This window comes from Hemiscyllium ocellatum, unplaced genomic scaffold, assembly GCF_020745735.1.
Source record: "Hemiscyllium ocellatum isolate sHemOce1 unplaced genomic scaffold, sHemOce1.pat.X.cur. scaffold_846_pat_ctg1, whole genome shotgun sequence".
NCBI lineage: Eukaryota > Metazoa > Chordata > Chondrichthyes > Orectolobiformes > Hemiscylliidae > Hemiscyllium > Hemiscyllium ocellatum.
Genome location: NW_026869265.1, coordinates 12,563 through 38,901, shown reverse-complemented (window position 1 = coordinate 38,901; position 26,339 = coordinate 12,563). Strand labels below are relative to the sequence as shown.

General features: G+C 41.4%; 1 pseudogene; it reads right to left on the bottom strand.

Annotated features, from left to right (window-relative positions):
* Nucleotides 1–26,339, bottom strand: part of LOC132814491 (probable RNA-binding protein 46) — a 46,253-nt pseudogene that overhangs the window by 8,166 nt on the left and 11,748 nt on the right.

Sequence of the window (26,339 nt, the reverse complement as noted above, 5' to 3'; positions counted from 1 at the left end):
CACACTGTAAGTAATCTAATCTAAGTCCAGAGGTTCAAGCGACACAATCCCTGACTCACTGGATTAATGCTTTTCCTTAAATTTAGAAATATTTTCAGCACTGAGTGCTGAGCATGCCTGGGATGTTGATGCATCAACATGGCCCAGCTAGAGGCTGTTAAGTGAAAGTGACTGACAAATGAATAGGGAGTGGATGAAACTAGGAATCAATAAGCTAAGCTGGGAAATGTGCTTTTGCTCCTATCTGTTTGTTTTACAGGCTTCTTACCCTGGAAAATGTGCTCCACAGGTACTGAAAACTAGGTGGGGTAAGATGAGTGGATTGCAGCACATGGAAAGAACTAATTACAGTGGAAGGGATTGATTTTAATATAAATGGGGGAAGAACATCTTGAGGCGAGGGCCTAATTAGTGCATGAGTATTAAAATGGGGTTACCTTGAAAAGATTATGCAAGAACACAAAGTAATTGCATATTGAAAGAAACAGAAGATAGCAGGAATAGGGTTTTTGGCTCTGAGAGTACTCAGCCATTCAGTATGATCGTAGCTGATCCGCTAAGTCTGTTTCTTGTTTCTGCTTTCTCCCTTTGATCATTTTATCTCTAATAACCATTGCCAATTCCTTGAAAGAATTCAAAGTTTTGGCCTCAGCTGTTTTCCACTGGCACAGATTTCCACTGGCTCACCACTCATATTAGTTTGCCTCGTTAACTGGTTCTGGACCCCCTGATAATTTTAGAGTTTTCTATCAGATCTTTGCTTACTCTTCTAAATTCCAATGCATATAGCACTAACACATCCAGGCGCTTTTCAAATGTCAATCCTGCCATCCCAGTAAGCAATGTGGTAAACCTTCACTCCACTCTCTCCGTAGTTCAGGTAAGGAGACCAAAATCACACACAATACTCCAGTAAGTGTGGTCTCATCAAGGCCCTGTACAATTACAGCAAGACATTCCTGTTCCTGTATGCAAATTGTCTTGCTGTGAAGGCCAACATACTACTTGACTTCTTCATTGCCTACATGATTACATTCAGCGAATGGCAGGTCGCCCAGGTCTTGTTGCACCTCTTCTTTCCCAATATATCACCATTCAGATAAGGTTGAAGATAAGTATGATGGTGCAGCATGCAGTAAAGAAGGCAAATGGTATGCACCCTTCATTGCAAAAGGTTTCATGTAGAAGAACAGGGGTGTGTTGCTGTAGTTATACAAGGCTTTGGTGAGGCCACATCTAGAACACTGTGTGCAGTTTTGGTCTTCTTTTCTGAGGAAGGGTTCTCTTGTTCTCGACAGAGTTTACCAGGCTGATTCCGAGGATGGTGCGGCTGATGTATGAGGAGGGATCGATTAGGTTAGGATTGTTTTTGCTGGAGTTCAGACGGATGAAGGGGGAATCTCACAGAGACTTAAAAAATTCTAACAGGACTAGACAGGGCAGATGCAGGGAGGATGTTCCCGATGGTGGGTGTGTCCAGAACCAGGGGTCACAGTCTGAGGATTCAGAGTGGACCATTTAAAACAGAGATAAGGAGACATTTCTTCACCCAAAGAATGGTGAGCCTGTGGAATTCATTACCACAGGAAGTAGTTGATGCCAAAATATTGAATGTATTCAAGAGGCGGCTAGATGAAGCACTTTTGGTGAATAGGAACAAAGGTTATGGGGCGAAAGCAGGGTTAGATTACTGAGTTGGACGATCAACTATGTATAGCGAAGCAGGTTCGAAGGTCAGAATGGCCTCTTCCTGCTCTTAGCTTTTATGTTTCTATGTCTATGATTGTATGTTTCCTATTTTACTATCTAAGTGTATAAGTTCAGATTTATCTACATTATATATCATCTGTCATGCAATGCCCACTCACTATGTTCAAAATTAAAACATCTCTACGTCCTTCTCACAGTTCAAGCTCTATTGTGTCATCTGCAAATTTAGGGATATTACATTTAGTTTTCTCATCTACATTATTAATATATATATTATGAACACTAAACACTTTGGTGCTCACCAGTCACTGCTTGTCAGTATTGCATAAATGTATTGGAATTTACAGACTTGCATTGAGTACACTGCTCAACTGTTGAGATAGTTCAATTTCTGTCCCCTGATCATTAGTGCAACAATCCAAGAATACTCTAAGAGGATCCAAGCTGGAGGTGGATTCGGAAGCTCCAGATGGAACTCATCTGCTCTGCCTATTCTTTTTTTCTTTTTCCTTTTACACTCTTAGTACTTTTTTCTTCTTCACTCATGGCTTTTGACGATTCCCGGCCTCTGGCAACAATTCCTGGCCTCCAGAGAGCAACGATTCTGGGCTATGACTCTTGGTCTCCAGTGATGACTCATGGCCTCGTGACCTTCTGGCCTGGTACAATGGCCTCCTGGCATGGCATGGTAACCGACCAGCCTGGCATAGCAGCCTCCCCAACCTTACTGTAGCAGCCTCCTGGCATAGCAGCCTCAGCCCAGCGAAGTGTCCTCAGCCCGGCATGGCAGTCTAAAGTTGTCTCCTAGCCTCATGGTTCTCAAAATGAAGTCTGGTGCAGTCGGGAGCCAGGGCCAAGCACAGACTGGAAGTTCTGAACTTGTATCTCTGCAATGCTGGACATTTTATTTCTTGAGTCTCTGAGATTTTGTAACTAAAGAAGATGTAAATAGCTATCTTTGTACCTACGTTGGTGCTGTAAATGACTGCATATAAGCTTTTTGCTATACTCAGTGTGGCAATAAAGATTGATTTGAATTCTAATCTATAATTTGAAATTAATGGACTTTTATCTTTTAATATTAATGTTCAACTTTTTGGGTCTCAGAAACATACAGTAATCCAGTTCGCATACTTTTATCAGGCATCCTATAGTTTAGAAAACACTGAAATCTATAACTGCTAGGAATCTAAACATGCTGATTCAGGAGGTCATCATTCATGCATACAGATTGTGAAATCTGAGAGAAATATACCCAACCTCATATATAATCACAATAATAATCAATTACTATTGATTAAACCAGATTACATCAACATATTTAAAACATTTAAATAAAAGTTTCTGAAGAAGTCAGAACAATTAACTGTATTTCTCTCTCCATAGGTGTCACCAGACCGGCTGAGTTTCTCTAGCATTTTCTGTTTGTTTATTTAAATTAATGTTTTACTGAAAATAAAATTACACAGGATATAACATTTTTGATTTCCATTGACCTCAATTAAATCTGCCAAGATAGATTGATGTCTTTCAGATTCACCTTTCCCAGCAGTATTTAGTGCCATGTAAATATGATTTTCATATATAAAGAACAATATAATACAAGAACAGGCCGTTGGCCCTGCAAGTCTGTGCTGACATATTGTGTTTTTCTCTTCTAAAACTGTCTTCACTTACAGGATCCGTATCCCTCTATTCCCTTCCTATTCGTGTATTCGTCCAGGCGTTTCTTGAATATGGTTATTGTGTCTGCTTCCACCACTTCCTTTGGCAGCACGTTCCAGGCACTCACTACCCTTTGTGTGAAAAACTTATCTTGCACATATCTTAAACATGCCTCTGCTACCCCCCCCCCCACCCCCCAAAAGCTGTGTCCCCTAGTAATTGAATCCTTTGTGCTGGGAAAAACCCTCATACTTTCCACTCTATCCAAGTTATTCATAATCTTATAAACTTCTATCATGTCATCCTTCAACTTCCTGCATTTCAGTGAAAACAAATCCAGTCTATCCAACCTTTCTTCATAGCTAAAAACTCCCATCTCAGAAAGCATCCTGGTGAACCTTTTCTATACTCTCTCCAAATCATCTACATCCTCCTGGTGGTGTGGTGACCACCATTCCTGATGAAGGCCTTATGACCGAAACATTGATTCTCCTGCTCCTTGGATGCTACCTGACTGGCTGTGCTTTTCCAGCACCACACTCTTCAACTCTGATTCTCAGCATCTGCAGTCCTCACTTTCTCCTGGTGTGATGACTGTACGCAACAAATATCAGGAACTGTGATGTCATGAAACATGATGATAGCCATCACACTGAAGTTTTCTCAAAACAGAGTGAACCAAAAAGATAAAAACACATATACATTAATATTGAATTAAAACATTCCAGAGAATAAAATAAATGATAAGATTGGCTTAAGAAGCTCAAATATGACAAAGTGTACAGTTTTTACAGTGAAATGATCAGGGTAAATCAGATTATATAGATTAAATAGCATAGAAAAAAAAAGACTATCTGGTCCATGGCTAATATTCTAGTTGAGTCTCCCCAAATCTCTTCTTATCTAAATTTATCATGGTAACCATCTCCCTTCTCTCAAATAGTTATTGAGCTTCCCTCGAAGGCATCAATACTATTCACTTCAATGCTCTCTGTGATAATGCTTTACATTGTTATCACATTTCAGATTATGAAGTTTCTTCTGAATTCCTATGGAGTGCCTGTTATAATGTTCACTGATGGCCTTCAGTCATCAGGGGTGAGAGAAGCCAGAAACAAATGTCAGAAATTTATTTTTGATAAGGAATCATGTATTTAAAGCTTTTTTTTATGATTTGTAGTGAATGCAAATGCTAACAGTTGGTGATGGAGCGGCTGGCATTACGGGACTTGGACTGTGAGCGGCTGTTAGATTTGAGTGGCCAGAAAAATTCCCACAGCAGGAAAATAAAACGCTGGGCCAATTTGAGTGATGGGACTATTTGATGAAGAGACAGAAGGCAGGATTGTGTACACCGAATATGCTTAAAAGCTAACAAAATAGCTTAAGGCATAACATACCAGCTTTCTTGAGTACCATTGGGTGCAAAGCATTCTCAGTTCTAAGGAGTCTGGTGCAACCAGAGAAAACTGCAAAAACGCACCAAGAACTATACAAACATTTGGGGAGTTATTTTGCACCACTCATGACCATAGAAAGTTTTCATTTTTATAAATGGGTGCAGCACAAATGAGAGTCCATCGCCCAATTTATGGCCACCTGAATGAGGTCAGTGAAATATTGTGAATGTGGAGGATTCCTCCAAAATGATGTGTGAGACCATGTGGTATATGGCTTCTGACACAAAGCCATCCGATGGAAGCTACTAACAAGGACTGACCTTGATTTTAAGGCAAATTTCAAAATTTCTGCCTAGATGGAGTTGACCATCAGCGAAGCAAAAATTCAGTGATGATCCATGGGTGCAGAAAGTAGAGGAAACTCAGCAGAGTGTGGTACCAACCATAGAATGCCACCAATGTAGCAGAAGTCGCCACGTGGAGTCAAGAAGCCCAGTGCTGCCAGTAACATATTTCAGGTTATATTGCCTGAAATTGTTGAGTACAATTCAAATGAGAGACGGGGTGTTTAAAGAAGATAATTCAGAGCACAAGACATAAAGTACTTTATCTTTATTTCTTCATTTATGGGATGAATATGTTTTATTGCCCATATCAATTGACCTTGAAATGATGGTGGTAAGCTGCATTCTCGAACTGCTGCAGTTCACCTCTTGTGGGTTGACCCACAGTGCCAGTTGAGAGGGAATTCCAGGATTTTGACCTAGCAATATATTTCCAAGTTAGGATGGTGGATGGTTTGGAGAGGAACTTTTAAGGTGGTGGTGTTCCCCTGCATCTGCTGCCTTTGTTCTTTTGAGGGAAGTGGTTTGGAAAATGTTATCTGAGAATCTTCAGTGAATTTCTGCAGTGCATCTTGTGGATAGTACAAACTGCAGGAGAAGCTGAAGGCCCAGAGTCAGCAGATTTTCAGTTAAACATCCTGTCAGTATGAGGGGAAGTTGATCATTTCAGAGTTCTGATGGAAATGGATATAAATGCAGTGGTGTTTCTGATTCCCAAATCATTATAAAAGGAAAAGTTAAAGGCAATGCCCAAGTGTGCCGAATTTCCTTTGTATGTAGTGAAAAACAGCTACCATGCATTATTCATTCAATGCTGGTTTTAGACATTAAAGTTAAATAGGGCATTAATAATTAATAGGTTGGCGGGCTCAAAAGCAGGTATAAAGATTTTTAGGTATAAAGATGTCCTCAAGGAGCCCTGGAGGTAATGAAAGGAGTAGAGCTTAAACTTCGGTTGAAGCAGGAGGGCATGCAGGTCCAGTACCATACGCCATCCAGCCTAAAGTGGAGGCAGAACTGGAAAGACCAGTTGTGAACCTGGAAATGTTGGAACCAGTTACCAATAGGGAATGTGCGCCTCCAGTGATTCCAGTCTTTAAAACATTGAAGCTTTGTGATAACTTGAAGGTCACAGTCAAACCAATTCTGTCATTGAGGGGACTAGCTGGAGGAAAGAAATTCTTAAAAATGTTTTGTCAGGTCTATTAGGTCTATTTGCAGATGGGTACTGTGAAGGAGTCCCAGTCACCGCTGATGATAGGACACACAGTGGACTGTTCTGCTACAAATGATTTCCTTTTGGCAGGTGTCTAATGTTACCTTGATGGTACTTTGTTTTTTGTATTTATTTGTGGGATGGCCATCATTTATTGCCCGTATCCAGTTGCCCTTGAGAAGGTGATGGTGAGTTGAATTGCTGCAGTCTACCTGTTGTGGATTCACCCACAATGCCTTTAGGGAGGGAATTTCAGGATTTTGATCCACCACCAGTGGAGTAATGGCAATATATTTCCAAGTCAGGGCAACTTGGAGAGGTGGTGGAGTTCCCCTGGACCTGCTGCTCTTGTTCTTCTGATGGAAGTGTCTTGGTAAATGTTGTCTGAGGATCTTTAGTGAATTTCTGCATTGTATCTTGTGGATAGTACAAACTGGTACTACTGAGTGTCGGTGGTGGAGGGAGTCAATGTTGTTGTTGTGGTGCCAGTCAAGTGGGCTACATTGTCCTGGATAGTGTCATGTTTCTTGTCTATTGTTGGAGCTGCACCTTGTGTCTTGTAGATGGACAGGAGGAAGGAGGTGAATTGACAGTGAGAGATTCAGTGATAGCAATACCATTGAATGTAAAGGGGCAATTGTTAGATTATCTCTTATGGTGATGGTCACACCCTGGTATTTATGTGGTGCGATTGTTACTTGCCCCTTGTTAGTCCAATCCTAGGTGTTGTTCAGATCTTGTTGCATCTGAACATGGATGGCTTCAGTATCAGAATTCACAAATGGTGCTGAACATTACACAACCACCAGCAAACATCACCACTTCTGACCTTATAATTGAGGGAAGGTCATTTATGAAGCATGTTGCATGAAGCACTTATGTTGGACCTAGGACACTACCCTGAATAATTCCTGCAGAAATGTTCCTAGAGTTGAGAGGATGACCTCCAACAGTCACTGTCTAAACTTTCTGACCCACAGACCGCAATCAGTGAAGATAAGAATACTCCACCTGCTCCACAATAACATTCAACACTGCAGACCCTCAAGGATGTGTCCTCAGCCCCCTATTGTACTCCTTGTACATCCACAACTATGTTACCAAATTCCAAATGAATGGCATACAAGTTTGCTGATGACACCAACACAGTTGGACGGATATTGAACAACGAGTCCAAATACAGAAGGGAGATAGAGGGCTTGGTTACATAGTGCAATGAGAACAACCTCTTTCTCTCAACAGCAGCAAAACTAAAGAACCAATCATTGACTTGAGAAAGAAAGGAGGAGAACACACCCCATCAACATAACTGAGGTTGACAGGATGGAGAATGTCAAGTTCCTCAGCGTGATGATAACCAACAACCTGTCCTGGACTTTCCACGTATTTGCGAGGATCAAAAAGGCACAAAAACGCTTCTTCTTCCTCATGCACCTCAGGAAATTTGGCATACCTATAAAGACCCTGACGAATTTCCACAGATACACCATTGAAAGCATACTGTCCGGTTGCATAACGGCCTAGTATGGCAACTACTCTGCCCAGGACCATAACAAACTACACAAGATAGTGTACACAGCCCAGACCATCACAGAAGCCAACTTTCCATCCTTAGACTCCATTTACATGGCTTGCTACCTTGGAAAGGCTGCTAACATCATCAAGGTCCCATCGCATTCCAGTAATGATCTCTGAGAACCTCGTCTGTCAGGCAGAAGATACAGAAGGCTGAAAACACACACACACACACACACACATCAGATTCAGGTACAGCTTCTTCCTGGCCACTATTAGATTGATGAATAGACTGTCTAGCCTCAAATAATGCTGACTTTGCTCTTGCCTCGTGAATGCCCTCTGCAATGTAAACATGTACGCCTCTATCTAAGTCTTTTTGATTTGTATATCCTTGCTTACTATAATCTGCTTGTACTGCTCATAAACAAAGCTTTTCATTGTACATGACAATAAATCTATCAATCAACCACGTGCAAAGTAAGACTCCAATCAGTGGAGACTTTGCCCCAGATACCTATGGATTCCAGTTTTGCTTGGGCTACTTGAGGCCACACTCGGTCAAATGCAGCCTTGATGTCAAGTATTGTCACTCTCACCTCACTTCTGGAATTCAGCTGTTTTACCCATGTTCGAACCAAGGTTGTTATAAGATCAGGAGCTAAATGGCCCTGGCGCAACCCAAACTGGATGCCACTGAGCAGGTCATTGGTGAGCAGGTGCTGCTTGAAAGCATTGTTGATGACAACTGATGATTGAGAATAGGTTGATTGGTCAGGTTGAATTTGTCCTGTTTTTTTACATACAGGATATGCCTGCGCAATTTTCCACATTATTGGGTAGATCCCAATGTTGTAGCTATACTGGATGAGCTTGGCTAGGGGAGTGGCAAATTCTCGAGCACAAGTCTTAATTACCATTCTTGGAACATTTATTAAGGCCCATAAGCCCTTCCAGGATCCACTGCTTCCAATTGTTTCTTGATATGGAGTTAAAGACTTGTACCTATATGCCAAGGACCACTGGAGGAGGTTAAGATGGATCATTCACTCGGTACTTCTGGCAGAAGACTGCTGTGAATGAACTGATGTGCTGGGCTCTTTCATCACTGAGGATGGGGACATTTATGAAGCTTCTTCCTCCAGTGAGTTGAATAATCACTCACCACTATTCACAACTGGATCCTCTGAAGATCAGAAATTTCCAGATCATCTGAAGGGAAGTATTTGCAAAACCTAGAAGAAACCAAAAAAACAATTGCAGAAGCATGGCCTACAAGTAAAAAGGGAGAAACACGTGATTTTTAAAGACTCCATAGAGTACCTGGGCCATAAAGGCTATCATGTCAGCCCCTAGATCAGAGAATGTGTCTCAAATGAGATTGTTCTTGTGATTTTTAAAGTTCTATGGCAAGTTCTTATTTGATTAGCAACTGTGCTAAAACACCTGCATCTGTTGCTGGGAAGAGGACATCCATAGAAATAGACCCAGGAATATGAGGAGCATTACTAGGAGGTGAAGGAAGCTTGAAAAGGTCAGAATTGTTGATTCATTTTGACCAGAAGTTACCACTGCAGTTTTCAATGTCTCACCTTATGGGGTGTATTATCATGTATCTTGAAGAACAGAGAGGAAGGGCCCATTGTGTTTAAATCAAGGTCACTAACAAAGATGGAGGAGAAGTATGTCCAAGCCAAAAAGGAAGGATGGAGCACTGTGTTTGGTGTTAAGAATTCCTCTATGGCAGGCATGTTGTGTTGCTGACATGGCTTTGGATGCGTACCTTCATTTTTGGCCCATGCATAGGCAAAACACCTGCAGAGATGGGCACTGGCTCTGTCACTCACATGAAATCATATACCAATAGTCGGAGAAGCATGGCAATAATGGTTGCTTTATTAAAATTACCACTACATGGAAATAAGGAAGTTCCCAATTTCAACCTGTAAATTATGCACTTTTCCCGGAACGACAAGGTGTCAGTCTTAGCAAGTTAGGTGTGGTCTTGACATTTTTAAGTTCGTAGAATCTCTCAGTTTGACCTATTGAGACCACACAGACACTTTGCAGAAATCCCACCAGGCTCTCTCCCTACCCTATCCCTCTAACCCTGTACTTTCCTGTGATGAATGCACCTAGCCTGCACACTGTTGGACTGTGGGAGGAAACCAGAGCACAGGGAAGAAAACCACGCAGACACAGAGAGAATGTGCAAGTTGCACAGTCACTTGAGGTTTGAACTGATCCTAGGATCCCCAGCACTGTGAGGCAGCAGTGCCAACCACAGAGACACCATGCCATCCCAAGTGATGGATTCAGTCCTGAGAGGAAAGACATGTCATAGAAACATCCCAAAATTATACCCTGACTTGTTTGGAAGGTGGGAGTTATATGTATCAGATGGGTGTTTGTGTGGGGAATGAGAGTTGTTATTGCTTCCTTCTGTTAAGAGGAAAGTTGCTGCAATAAGTGCACCAAGGGCATCCCAACATGGGGCGAATGAAAGGAATACCCAAGAACTACTTTTAGTGGCCAAAGGTGGAATGGATCAGATTTTGTCCCAGATTGAGGAGAAAGCAGGACCATGCCAATCTTACACATTAGTAAGGAAGGTGCCACTGTTGTAGTCCCTCCACATATGGTGAATGGCCTCATTCAACCTGGCAACAGATTCATGTAGATTTCACGGGACTGGTAGAGGGATAGATGGCATTGTTGTTCGTGGACGCCCACTTCAAGAGGCCCGAGACCTTAATCACGAAGTCGGCATCTGCAAAGGCACTGATAGACCAACTGGATGAAATTTTTGACAAATTTGGGACTCCTGAACAACTCACAAATGACATGGGCTCACAGTTTGTGGTGTAAGAGTACTTGGAAGGTCACTGATTCAACAATGGCTCTATATCACACTGCAACTAATGGACGGGCACAGAGGCTTGTATTAACCTTAAAGGCTTCACAACAGGAATGCCCACTAGGATGCCTCCTCAACAAATTTCTCAGCATATACATAAGCATACCATACACAATGACACAGTGCTTGTTGGCATCCTTAATGTTCAACTGCCAGCTAAAAATCATATTTGATTAACTGCAGCCGAAAGAGACTAGAGTGGTGGTAGAACAAAATCAAGGGCAGGGACTTCAAAGTTGAGGGTATTCCATAAAGGAGAGAATGTACTGGCCTAGAACTATATGTCTGGGGAGAAATGGATCCTAGCAGTGATGGCACAAACAGAAATGTTGCTGTGCAGACTGACCCCATACCCAGGAAGGAGACAACAGCAGCCAATCAAAGAGGAATGTATTAGTGAAACAACAGGAATTTCCTGAAAACTACACTAGAAAAGATTCCTAAAACAAAGAGGCAGTCTTTCCAGAATGGCCATAGTTATGAACCAGACCAGACATCTTCAAAATATTTCAAGAGGGTAGCCTGGAGCCTAACTTTTTCTTATTTTAAAGGCAAAATGAAGTGCCGTGATCCAGATACAATGTGACTGGTCAAAACAAAAATGCGATGTATTTAATACCCACTCTAGTTAAAATACAAATAAAAGAAAAAACTTCATAACAACATTGAGAGAACATTCACAGACAGTGGCAGCCAGGAGACATTTACTAAATCGCCCAATTCTGTTGAGACCCCAATAAGTTCTGATACTGTTGAAAACCAAAATCCAGAAATCCTAATTTGTGAGATTAGGCCACACTTATTCAGGCTGTTAAACAAAAAGCCAAGGCCTCCCAAGCTTTTTACTCAAGTGGTCTTGGCAGACTGCTTAGTGCCTCTGTCTTACAACCTCTTTCAAAGGAAAAACAGAATAAAACCTCCCCTTAAAGCCACAGCATAGTTACACCATCCTCAAGAGAAACTATCTTTTGTGAATTTACATCATATTAATATAGACTACAGAAGGATTTTTTCCTTTTTTTTGTAAGTACTCCTGATGATGTATGTATGTTACCTACAATGTCTGAATAATAGTTATAATTGTTGGATGTCAAGGGGAGTATGAAATAAAAGATGGAGTGTCATGTATGTAGTTGGGTATGCACTGCCCCTTTAAGAGAGCAGATGAAGTGACGTGGAGGCAGGAGCTCAGGGAGGAAGCTTAAAAACCAAATGTAGCGCTGAGGGATCTACGATAAAGTATTCCCTGTTCATGTTTACACATCGTCCACTTCATGTTTTATTTATGGCTCTAATGCTCAAGACAACTCGGGATGGGCAATAAATGCAGGCCTTGCCAGTCTGCAGAGCTTCAAAATAAAAGATACTGGTCCAAAACAGAAAGGTGACAAGGTGAACTACAGTTCAGAAAGCGCTTTCTCCACTGTTTCCGATTGGGAATATTGGGAAGAGAGTTCGTTTGTCCCAGGCACATTTGATGTATATTCATGGCAAAAATTGACAGAATAAGAGGAAATTAAAACTGCACACATGTTCTTCTACAAGCGAGTTGTGTTCTCTGGAAGTCAATTGTCAGCTGCTTGATTTCTTTCTAATCAGCAGCCATGCTTGTGGATGTTGTGCATTATACTTTGGGGTACATTTATTCTTGCAATTGCACAAGGAATCTGTGGTCTGTGACATTAGCATGCTGTGGACCATTGCATCTCACATGGAAGCTCATGATACATATGTATTAATTGTATTTACAACTAGTGGCAAATACATCAGCAGGACAAGCTGTCCTTTCATGTTTGCACAGTTGGACAAATACTTCTAAAACGTTTTCTGAGATAATTGAGAAATGTTTATATTAATATTGCACCAGTCATTTACAATTGAATTATAGAATGATAGTACAGAACAAGGTCACCTGGTTTATCATAACTCTGCCATCTGTAAATGAACCATGCAGCTTGATTCCACTTCTCAGCATTTGGTCCCATAACCTTGCAGGTTATGACACCTGAGGTGAATACACAAAAGAGAACCAGGAACTGTTTAAACTTAGGTAATACACCTGTATTTTGCTTCACAATAAACCCTTTATTCTGGAATCTTCAGTGTTTAAACATGGAGAAACGGTCATCACTGAGGCCACAACAAAAATAAAAGATCTCTCTTCATTTTAAAAATCCCTTCGTATAATATAGCATGGACATAAGTTTTAACATTGCAATTTAATTTTTACCTTGCCTGACAAGGCCACACATCAACACATCAATAGGCTGCCAGTGCGTGTATACTGCACATACTTCTTTCTCTGCCAGAATCAATGGCACAACATGTTGTTTCCTCATAAAATTATTTTGAAGTGAAGAATCAAGGTAGAATTTTTGTCAAAAGGCATACATTTCTCATCCCTGAATTATGCTTTTCTCTATAAAAGGAAATATTCTGTCTGCATTCATTGAGCAATTTTTTTTGTTCACAATTCTACAATGATTTTCTAATGGTAATCAATCATGCTAATCAACTGACTCTGATAAACATACAGTAAACCAGTATGCCTGCTTGATGTCATTACACAACAGAAAATGAGTATGTACAAAAAATGAGCATTTTGCTCTGTCGCAATTTTCCAACTTAATTGCTCATTTTATGAATATTGTTCATTCAAGGTGAAGGGAAAATTAAGGGAAATGCGAGGGAAAATGAAACTGTTGAATACATAAAATAACTAATATTGAGAGAAACAAAGAAGTACAAATTTTTGGTTGGTGTGTGTAAATTGATCTTATGATAACATAAAAATATTAAAACTATGTGTACTTTATTGTTGAGTTTTCTCACATTACCATCTGTTGGAAAATGGCTCTGGGTTATGCTTGAATAAAACCATTGCAAAAATGTTGGCCCAAGGGCAATTGTGGGAACCCAGGCAGGTGGGTGATTGAAAATGTCTATAACAAAGGATTTTTTTCAATCAATGCATCTAGGTCTTCCTGATAATTTATGCTTAACATAATTGTGCGGTTGTGGAAGGAGTCAAAATGGGGACAAAAAATGTACAGTTAAGCATGTAGTAAAACTAGCGCCACGTGCATGTGGTTCCAGCCAAGCAAGAAAACAAGATTCTCTAACCCTCTAGCTTGAGGCACGAGTAATGATCCAGCTGCAACATAATAAAAGGTAGGGACTTTATCCCTTTGGTTTGTTTCTCTGTGTCAGTGTATGAGGTAAGCTGATCAGAAATGACGATAGTACAGGATTGTATGTATGTGTGATGAATATTGTTCCAGAGAGCTTGAAGATTCAGAGAATAGAGAAAGAGGCTTTGAGCCCACCCACAGGAATTTTAAAAATAGGAAAAGGGGCTTTGAACCCTCCCACGGGAATTAAGAAAATACAGAAAGGGGCTTCGAGCCTGCCTATGAGAAAAGATGATGTTGAGGAGCCAGTGTTGGACTAGGGTGGACAAAGTTAAAAATCACACCACACCTGATTGAGGAGCAGTCCTCTGAAAGCTAGTGCTTCCAAATAAACCTATTGGACTGTAACCTAGTGTTGTGTGGTGTTTAACTACAACGAAAGAGATGACAATCAGGGACCCCAGCTGACAATAAACTTTGTCTCAAAATTGGGCAACTTAAATTGTAATGTCCAGTTTAAATGATTGCATGATGGTGAAAATGTATGTGCATGTGAGGCAGCTGTCAACAGAATCAGAAGGGAACACCTTTGGCATATATGTATGTCAAAGAAGGCATTTGGTATGTTTTTCTTTATTGGTCGGAGTATTGAGTATAGGAGTTGGGAGGTCATATTACAGCTGTACAGGACATTGGTTAGGCCGCTTTTGGAATACTGCGTGAAATTCTGTGCTCCTTCCTCTCTTTGGAGTCTGTATTGAATGCACCTTTGTTTGTTGGTGGTTAAATGGTGTCATGTGTAATATTTGTATTTTCATTCCTTGGAAATTGAGATCCAAGAATGCTTTGAGTTTAGTTTGCATTTTGGCAATCAATAAAAATTTACCTTGTAGAACTGGAATTTATCACATTTGGAATTTCATTTTCTGGCCAGCGTGAACTTCCAAATATGTTTTACCACCTAAGTTAATCTTTAATTCTGGATAATATGATTTTCTCATTGTAAATATACTTTGGTGTGAAAGTATCCAAGTAATAGTAAAACTGGAATTTAGGAAATGCAATTTTGTTTGAACAAAATTCTGGTGAAATGTTCTAAAAGCTATGAAAACTGTTAAGTATGTGGGGATTATGCTGAGCAACTTTGTGTGGCCTTTGAATTATATTCGAATATTGAGGTTGATGCTGGGATGCCCGCTCTGTTAGTGCTGTTGCAAACAGGTTGCAACTATGTATGAAATAAATCTTCTGTACCATCTGTGAAGGGTGGGAAACTAAAAGCTTGAACGAATCTCAAGAATCCTGCAGCATTCCCAGCACCAGTTACAACTCCAGTAGTCAAAAAAAATAAGGAAAGACCTGATCAGATCCTTGTTGCAGATGAAGCTAGACCACCTCATAGACACCCTTGGACCAATGCAGACAGAGGATGTGGCCAGGGTAGGGGAAAGGCCAAATGGGGACCTTGTAATAATTGCGGTCAACATGGCCTTTGGTCCTGAGAGTGTCCGAACAAATCGCAGGAGATTGTAGTGTCTGCAATTTCTTTCCCCTTTTGCATCAGTTGCAGCAGCAGGCATAGGAGTGTCACTCCCAGAAAAAGGATGGCTCCTGTTAATCCCTCAAATGATGCATCCTTAGGAAACTCTCATGCTGACCTTGAGGCCAAGGAAGCAGCTGCAGAATGATCCAGGATGATGCGTTGCCCCAGCTGCCCCTACAAGATCCCCCCCTTCCCTTGTGGACATTATTACCTTTAAATCATAATCCAGCACCGCAGAACTATGTGCCTGGCATGTTGCAGGATATCTCCAATGGCCAGATCACTTATGGGTCTTCCAAAATGTCCACGTGGTAGCACCTTCTGCCTTGTAACCCTGGCTTGCCTGCATCTGTCACCACTTTACATACAGGCAAATGGGGGGAATGAATAGTATTATACAACAATCCTGATAAGTGTCCAGACTTAGTGACAATAATTTTTTTAAAAAGTGCTAGATATATGGTATGTCAAAGACTTAATGTAGTGAAAACTCCTAGTGTCAAGCCTGCTTTGCAATCCCAAGAATGGGGCCCCTTTGTGCATAAACAAATGGACATCCTCAGTGTGGATGACATCCTATTGAACTAATGTATGACTCAACTAAGTCTCTTAAATCATTCCATTCACAGGTAGCTGAAAGCTCAAGGGAAGCCACTAAGGAAAGCTGCGACATATACCAGCCAGGAGATTGAGTATTTGTCAAATTATTCCGCAAAACAAACTGAGAGTAAAACAAAAATTAAATGAGAGTGAAATACAACCTGTTTTCTACATTGATAATGACACACGGTGACAAGGGTGGTTGTCCAAGGGTGACCACATGTGCAACTGGTTCCAGGTTGATATCAGCCCCATTACAACATGACTAAGAGGCTGCCACAGTTTCAGATGATGTTCCAAATGAGAGCCCCATACTGTTATTCCAATACCATTGGAAAAGGACAGTTCTTGGATAGTAGCACCTATAACCAGTATATACTACATTCCTGATGAAGGGCTTTTGGCTGCAACTTTGATTTTCCTGCTCCTCGAATGCTGGCTAACCTGCTGCACTTTTCCAGGACCATTCTAGTCTTGACTCTAATCTCCAGTATGGCAGAACCTACTTCTGATCAGTATACTACAGCTGATCCCCTTTGGGCAGAGAATGGTATTACTGGGTATATGGATACAGGGCATTCTCTTGATTGCTGCCAGCCTGTCTCTCGTTTCAGGATAAAGCCACACACTAAACAGGAAAAAGACAATGTTGTTGAGGAGAATACAGATATACATACTATTATACTAAACGGGATTGAGGTTCACAAGGAGGAGTTGTTAGCAATTCTGGGAAGTATGAAATTGGGTAAGTCCCCTGTGCCAGATGGGATTTATCATAAGATTCTCTGAGAAGCCAGTGAGGAGATTGCCGAGCCTTTGGCTTTGATCTTTATGTCACCATTGTCTACAGGAATAGTGCCAGAAGACTGGAGGACAGCAAATGTTGTCACTTTGTTCAAGAAGGGCTTTGTTTAAGAAGGGGGGTAGAGACAATTCCCCCACTTTGGGTGTGGGTAAAGTATTGGAAAGGATGATTAGAGATAGGATTTCTAATCATCTAGAAAGGAATAATTTAATTAGGTAGGGTAAACACGGTTTTCTGAAGGATAGGTCGTGCCTCACAAACCTATCTGAGTTGTTCGAGAAAGTGACCAAATAGGGTAAAGCGGCTGATGTGGTGTATGTGGATTTCTGTAAAGTGTTTGGTAAGCTTCCCCTCAGTAGGCTAATGCACAAAATACACCATAGGATTGAGGATGATTTCACAGTTTGGATCAAAAATTGGCTAGCTGAAAGAAGACAGAGGGTGATAGTTGATGGAAAATATTCAGCCTGGAGTTCAGTTACTGGCGGTGTACCGCAAGGATCCGTTTTGGGGGCATGCTGTTTGTCATCTTTATAAATGATCTGGATGAGGGCGTAGAAGGATGTGTTAGTAAATTTGCAGATGATACTAAGGTCGGTGGAATTGTGAACAGTGCCGAAAAATGTTGCAGGTTATGAATGGACACAGATAAGCTGCACAGATGGACTGAGAGGTGGCAAATGGAGTTTAATGCGGAAAAGTGTGAGGTCATTCACTTTGGAAGCAGCAACAGGAATAAAGAGTACTAGGCTAATGCTAAGATTCCTGGTAGTGTGGATGAGCAGAGAGATCGCATGTGCATTGCATAGATTCCTGAAAGTTGCCATACAGGTTGACAGGGTTGTTAAGAAGGAATACGGTATATTAGCTTTTATTGGTAGAGGGATTGAGTTTCGGAGCAATGAGGCCATGTTGCAGCTGTACAAAACTCTGGTGAGGCCACACTTGGGGATTATTGCATACAGTTCTGGTCGTCGCATTATAGAGAGGACGTGGAAGCATTGGAAATGGTGCAGGGGAGATTTACCAGGATGTTTCCTGGTATGGAGGGAAGGTCTTATGAGTAAAGGCTGAGAGACTTGGGACTAAGAGAGAAGGTTAAGAGGTGACTTAATCGAGACATACAAGATGATCAGAGGATTAGGTAGGGTGAGCAATCAGAGCATTTTTCCTTGGATGGTGATGCCTTACACAAGGCATAGCTTTAAATTGAAGGGTGATAAAGACCCTACCTCTGACATTTGTCCTGTATCTAAGGGCATGGTAAGGGCATGGAATGCACTGTCTGTAACAGTAGTAGACTCGCCAACTTTATGGTCATTTAGATCATCATTGGATAAATATATGAGTGATAACGGAATAGTATAGGTTAGATGGGCTTCAGACCGTGTTCATAGGTCGGCACAAAATCGAGGGCTGAAGGACCTAAACAGAGGAAACTCGATTATCCAAAGGACATAGGCAAGCAGTATTCGCTCAGTTAATTGAAATCCGGATAATCGAATGCCGGATAACATAGTTTAGCCGAGCACTTGCGATCTTGCTGGGTAATCCAATATTCAGAAAATCGAGATTGCTCTGTATTGCGCTGTATTGTTCTACGTTCTATGTAATTGTACTCAATACCACATGTGAAGGACCATAAAGGCTTAAAAATAATGTTCACGGAATTCCAGTGACTGCAGTGGAAAAGGGCTCCAATATTGCTTTTTATGTAGTCCCATGCTCCAACCTTCATGATCTATCTGCAGTACATTGGCTTCTGGGCCCAATAGGATTGCTTAAGGGTATCTTGAGAAACTGGGGGAGATCAATTGCTCAGCAGTGTAGTTTACCTGATTATTATTGCCTTAGTTCGGGTAGGATGCATCAGGATCCTTTGCACCAGGCTGTGGCCAATCCATAGTCCAACATTTGGTAAGACCAGAGGATAAGGATCTGGAATTCCAAAGACTGAGTCAGACTGAACTCTAAAGTTATGGAAGGAATCAAAACTGGGACTGAAAAATGTGAGCTAAGCAAGTAGGAAAGCTAGCATTTTGTAAGAGTTGAAGGCAGATGACCTATTAAGGGTTTCTAAAGCTTGAAATTGAGATGTATTTGGCCAATAAGAAGAATGCTAATTTGTGTATAGAAGTGTGATTGTAACCGCTAAAAGGCAGACTTCACTATACTAAGGGTTCTGTGACCCTGCTTGTTGAGGGTCCTTGCATGTAAGTAATAAAGGAAGCTGTATGAAGTATCCTACCGTCTGGCTGATCATTTCAACGCCGTTTACAGTATCTTCCAAAATCCAATTGGGGTGGCAAGTACCAGGGACCTGGGTTTGATTCCTGCCTTGGGTGACTATCTGTGTGGAGTTTGCATATTCTCCCCGTGTCTGTGTGGGTTTGCTCCAGTTTCCTCCCACAGTACAATGATGTGCGAGTTAGATGAATTGGCCATGCCTTTGGAGGGCCAGTGTGGATTTGCCAGGCTGAAGGATCTGTTTCAACACTATAGGAATTCTTCTTCGTCTAGTCTTTCTAGCATACATCACTTTACAGTTCTCTGTCATGGTTATGGAAGCATGCCCCTCATATTTTTATACACTTCTATCAGATTGTCGCTCAGTGTCTGATGCTTGAGAGAGAATAATCAAAATTTTCCAATTTCTTCTTCACCTCAGATGCTTAATCCAAGTGTGAGATCTACTACTTAGGTCCTATCACTTTACTTAATTTCAAAGGCCGTCTCACTTCATGTCTGAATATTAACGCAAAGGGAGTAGAGTCATAGAGATGTACAGCATGGAAACAGACCCTTCGGTCCAACTCGTCCATGCTGACCAAATATCCCAACCCAATCTAGTCCCACCTGCCAGCACCTGGCCCATATTCCTCCAAACCCTTCCTATTCATATACCCATCCAAATGCCTCTTAAATGTTGCAATTGTACCAGCCTCCACCACTTCCTCTGGCAGTTCAGTCCATACACGTACCACTGTCTGTGTGAAAAAGTTGCCCCGTAGGTTTCTTTTATATCTTTCCCCTCTCATCCTAAACCTATGCCCTCTAGTTCTGGACTCCCTGATCCCAGGGAAAAGACTTTGCCTAATTACCCTATCCACGCCCCTCATAATTTTGTAAACCTCTATAAGGTCACCCCTCAGCCTCCGATGCTCCAGGGAAAACAGCCCCAGCCTGTTCAGCCTCTCCTTATAGCTCAAATCCTCCAAGCTTGGCAATATTCTTGTAAATCTTTTCTGGACCCTTTTAAGTTTCTTAACATTTTTCCGGTAGGAAGGAGACCAGAACTGCACGCAATATTCCAGTAGTGGCCTAACCAATGTCCTATACAGCCACAACATGACCTCCCAACTCCCGTACTCAATAAAGGAAAGCATACCAAAAGCCTTCTTCACTATCCTATCTACCTGTGACTCCACTTTCAAGGAGTTGTGAACCTGCACTCTAAGGTCTCTTTGTTCAGCAACACTCCCTAGGACCTTATCTTTAAGTGTATAAGTCCTGCTAAGATTTGCTTTCCTAAAATGCAGCACCTCGCATTTATCTGAATTAAACTCCATCTGCCACTTCTCAGCCCATTGGCCCATCTGGTCCAGATGCTGTTGTAATCTGAGATAACCCTCTTTGCTTGCATCCAAATCATTTATGTGAATGATAAAAAATAGAGGGCCCAGCAACGATCCTTGTGGCACTCCACTGGTCACAGGCCTCCAGTCTGAAAAACAACCCTCCATCATCACCCTCTCTCTTGTACCTTTCAGCCAGTTCCGAATCCAAATGGCTAGTTCTCCCTGTATTCCATGAGATTTAACCTTGCTAATCAGTCTCCCATTGGGAACCTTGTCAAATGCCTTAGTGAAGTCTATATAGATCACATCTACCGCTCTGCCCTCATCAATCCTCTTTGTTACTTCCTCAAAAACTCAATCACGCACAAAGCCATGTTGACTATCCCTAATCAGGCCTTGCCTTTCCAAATACATGTACAACCTGTCCCTCAGGATTTCCTCCAACAACTTACCCACCACCGAGGTCAGGCTCACTGGTCTATAGTTCCCTGGCTTGTCCTTACCACCCTTAAATAGTGGCACCACGTTTGCCAACCTCCAGTCTTCCGGCACCTCATCTGTGACTATCGATGACACAAATATCTCAGCAAGAGGCTCAGCAATCACATTCTAGTTTCCCACAGAGTTCTAGGGCACACCTGATCAGTTCCTGGGGATTTATCCACCTTTACCCATTTCAAGATATCCAGTACTTCCTCCTCTGTAATGTGGACATTTGCAAGATGTCACCATCTATTTCCTTACAGTCTATATCTTCCATATTCTTTTGCACAGTAAATACTGATGCAAAATACTCATTTAGCATCTCCTCCATTTTCTGCTTCTTCACACAATGGCCGCCCTGCTGATCTTTGAGGAGCCTTATTCTCTCCCTTTTGCCCTTTATGTATTTATAAAAACTCTTTGGATTCTCCTTAATTTTAACTGCCAAAGCTATCTCATGTCCCCTTTTTTCCCTTCCTCATTTCCCTCTTAAGTATACCCCTACTTCCTATATCCTCTTCTAAGGATTCACTTGATCTATCCTATCTATACCTTACATGTGCTTCCTTCTTTTTCTTAACCAAGCCCTCAATTTCTTAGTCATCCAGCATTCGCTGTACCTACCAGCCTTTCCTTTCACCCTAACAGGAATATACTTTCTCTCGATTCTTGTTCTCTCATTTCTGAAGGCTTCCCATTTTCCAAACGAGCCTTTACCTGTGAACATCTGTCTCCAATCAGCTTTCGAAAGTTCTTGCCTAATACCATCAAAATTGGCCTTTCTCCAATTTAGAACTTCAACATTTAGATCTGGTCTATCCTTTTCCACCATTATTTTAAATCGAATACAATTATGGTCACTGGTCCCAAAGTGCTCCCCCACTGACACCTCAGTCACCTGCCCTGCCTTATTTCGCAAGAGTAGGTCAAGTTTTATACCTTCTCTAGAACGTACATCCACATACTGAATTAGAAAATTGTCTTCTACACAAGAAGTTCCTCTCCATCTAAACCCTTAACACTATGGCAGTCCCAATCTATGTTTGGAAAGTTAAAATCCCCTACCATAACCATCCTATTATTCTTACAGATAGCTGAGATCTCTTCACAAGTTTGTTTCTCAATTTCTCTCTGACTATTAGGGGGTCTATAATACAATCCTAGTGTGGTGATCATTCCTCTCTTATTTCTCAGTTCCACCCAAATAACATCCCTGGAAGTATTCCGGGAATATCCTCCCTCAGCACAGCTGTAATGCTATCCTTTTTCAAAAATGCCACTCCCCCTCCTCTCTTGCCTCCCTTTATATCCTTCCTGTAGCATTTGTATCCTGGAACATTAAGCTGCTAGTCTTGCCCATCCCTGAGCCATTTTTCTGTACTGCTAGGATATCCTAGTCCCATGTTCCTAACCATGCCCTGAGGTTCATCTGCCTTCTCTGTTAGGCCCCTTGCATTGAAATAAATGCAATTTAATTTATTAGTCCTACCTTGTCCCTGCCTGCCCTGACTGTTTGACTCGCTTCTGTTCTCAACTGTACTAGTCTCAGATTGATCTCTTTCCTCACTGTCTCCAACCCCCCATCTTACTAGTTTAAATCCTCTTGAGCAGCTGTAGCAAATTTCCCTGCCAGTATATTAGTTCCCTTCCAATTTAAGAGCAATCCGTCCTTCTTGTAAAGGTCACTTCTACTCCAAAAGAGATTCCAATGATCCAAAAAATGTGAATCCTTCTCCCATCCACTAGCTTCTAAGCCATTCATTCATCTGCTCTATCCTCCTATTCCTGCCCTCACTCGCTCGTAGCACCAGGAGTAATCCAGATATCACTATTCTTGAGGACCTCCTTTTTAAATTTCTGCCTAACTCTCTGTAATCTCCCTTCAGAATTTCAACCTTTTCCCTTCCTACGTCATTGGTTCCAATGTGGATAATGACCTCTTGCTCGCCCTTCTCCCCCGTGAGAACATTTTGCACCCTCGTTGAGACATTCTTGATCCTGCCACCAGGGAAGCAACACACCATTCTGCTTTTTCGCTGCTGGCCACAGAATGCCTGTATGTACCTTGGACTAGAGAATCGCCTAACAATTGATCTCTTGAAAGCTGACGGATCCCTCGTTGCATTAGAGCCAGTCTCAATATCAGAAACTAGGCTGTTCATGCTTTGTTCCCCTTAGAATCCATCACCCCCTACATTTTCCAAAACAGTGTACCTGTTTGAAATGGGTATATCCACAAAAGACTCCTGCACTAACTGCCTACCTCTCTTATACTTCCTGGAGTTAACCCATCTATGCATCTGAGACTTCCCCCCTTCCAATAACTGCCATCCATCACATACTGTTGCTGTTGCAAATTCCTCATTGCTTCTAAGTGTCTCTCCAAACAATTCATTCGATCTGATAAAATTTGCAGCCTACTGCATTTATGACAATATAATCTGCAGTAACCCTAAAACTCTCTTTAAATTCCCACATCTGACAAGAAGTACATATCACAAAAGACCATTTTTGCTCCTTTACACTCTACAGTCCCAGAAAATAGCACCATCTTATTACTCTACAAACACTGCCCATGTTAAATTAATAGTTATGACTTACATTTTAAGTTTAATCGAGAGACATATCTCCAAAAAACATCTAATCAAGAAAGAATCCACTCGACTCCCTACTGCAGATTCTCCATGGGCTACACTTAAAAACGATTAACATATCTGATTCTGTGCTGTGAACTTCACCCAACAGTTCCTCCAAGATTAGTTGTGAATGTCACTGCTTGTTAATTTTCTCAGATGCACTCTGATGTCCAACGATACACGAATTCAAACAGCAAAGGCAGTAACTGTGCAGGTTTTCTCTCTCCTGCAATGACCTCACCATGTGCTTCCTTTTCTGCTCTTCTCTCTTTTAATACTGCTGTTGTTTTGACTTTGTTTTTCAAAGTTCCAAAACAATGCATCAACATATAAAACAGTAATTGCTGCTCCTGGAATTCAAGGAAATCACCTCCAACACCGACAATGAGTAAATTCATTTGGGGCATCGCTAATGGCAAACAATATGACTGGGATAACTTAATTCCAATCATTTGGGAAATCCTGACAGTACACTCTTAACATGGTCTTTGGCGTCTGATGCCACCTTTCCAAGGCTCCCTGGGATTCAGGATTTCAATGGCTTTCTTCACATCCTCAAATGCCCCAGACACCTCCTCTGATAGTGAGGCAAATATCTCCTTAGCTCTATCTACAAATTTTATTTTAAACAACAAAACCCACATTGTCACCTGGCCACTTCATTTGTTTAGCCATCTTCTCAAATGGGATGAATAAGGCTTCTACATCCTTCTCACCATATGTTGGTACTGTTTGGATGTATTTAAGCAGATCCTCACCGTACCTTTGGCTACCAAAGGTTTGCTCATCCTCACTAAGCTTACCTTCAGCCTTCATCTCCATCCTTTTAAGTTGACTTTCCTGTCTAAGTGCCAATTTCTGAAGTTCTTTTCTCTCCCTCTTTCTGCCTTTCCTCTCTTTTTCTAGTAAAGCAATTCATTAATTTTTCTCTTTCCTTTGCTTTTAAATTGCAATTCAAACAGTTTTATTTCTTTCGCCCTTGCCTTTTCTTTTGTCTCTAACTCAAGCTTTGTTTTCAATTGAATTTTAACCTTTTCTAAGTTTTCTGATGGCGTTTCAGCAAATTTAAATGCTGAGCTATTGCTATAATTATCGCTGCTCATGAAAGGAGCTCTAACTCCAGCTTGACTGCCAATTCCAGCAGTTTTTCCTTGTTCACCTTTTGTAAAGCTCCCAAAGTCACTTCTTCCACCTCTAGAAAACTCTTAGTGACTGAAAGAGCCATGGCTATCCCAAGCGTTATTTAAAACAACCAAAATCAACACCCAGAACAAAAGACACTAATACCTACCACTTTGAGTCCAACAACCATAATCCTAATTTGGAAGTAACGAACAAATCCCACAGAGTTCTCACTCTGTTATGGACCACCAGGCCAGACCCCCTCAAAATATTTTAAGAAGGTTGCCCAGACCCTAATGTTTCTAGTTATTTTATGCAGGTATGGATTGGATATTCCAGGAGTGATGCAGCTGGCCCACCCACTCCGTTTTAAACAAAATAGAATTTATTTATACATGAACAAAAGAAAACCAAATTTAGAATAACCTATTTGAAAACCTAATCAACTGTATCACAACTTAATGATGCTGTTCCAATTACTTGCAAAATCCCCATAAACATCCCTAAGCAAAAATGGTAAAGTCAAATACAGGTTCTTACAGGAGAGATTCAGAGAGATCAGCATAGAGCTGTTTCTTTGACTAGCAGCCTCAAAAAAAAACTGACTGCTTGCAAAAGCCAATCCAAAACAAGCATGAGAAATGCTGAGCTGGGAGAACTGCTCACTCTCCTTTAAATGTACAGTTATGTCTTTTTAAACTTGAAAGCCTTTTATCTGAGGTAGTAAGAGGATTGATGAGGGCAGAGCAGTAGATGTGACCTATATGGACTTCAGTAAGGTGTTCGACAAGGTTCCACATGGGAGACTGATTAGCAAGATTAGATCTCATGGAATACAGAAAGAAGTAGCCATTTGGATCCAGAACTGGCTCAAAGGTAGAAGATAGAGGATGGTTGTGGGGGATTTTTTCTCAGACTGGAGGCCTGTGACCAATGGAGTGCCATAAAGATCAGTGCTGGGTCCACTACTATTCGTCAGTTGACACCAAAATTGGAGGTGTAGCAGACAGCGAAGGTTACCTCAGATTACAACAGGGTCTTGACCAGATGGGCCAGTGGGCTGAGGAGTGGGAGATGGAGTTTGATTTAGATAAATTCAAGGTGCTGCATTTGGGAAACCAAATCTTAGCAGGACTTATACACTTAATGGTAAGGTCCTGGGGAGTGTTGCTGAACAAAGAAACCTTGGAATGCAGGTTCATAGCTCCTTGAAAGTAGAGTCACAGGTAGATATGATAGTGAAGAACGCATTTGGTATGCTTTCCTTTATTGGTCAGAGTATTGAGTACAGGAGTTGGGAGGTCATGTTGCGGCTGTACAGGACATTGGTTAAGCCACTGTTGGAATATAGCATGCAATTCTGGTCTCCTTCCTATCGGAAAGATGTTGTGAAACTTGAAAGGGTTCAGAAAAGATTGACAAGGATGTTGCCAGGATTGGAGGATTTGAGCTACATGGAGGGTTTGAATAGACTGGGGCTGTTTTCCCTGGAGTGTCGGAGACTGAGGAGTGACTTTATAGAAATTTATAAAATCATGAAGGGCATGGATAGGCTAAATAGACAAGATCTTTTCCCTGGGGTCGGGAATTCCAGAATTAGGGGGCATAGGTTTAGAGTGAGAGGGGAAAGATATAAAAGGGACCTAAGGGGCAACCTTTTCAAGCAGAAGATGG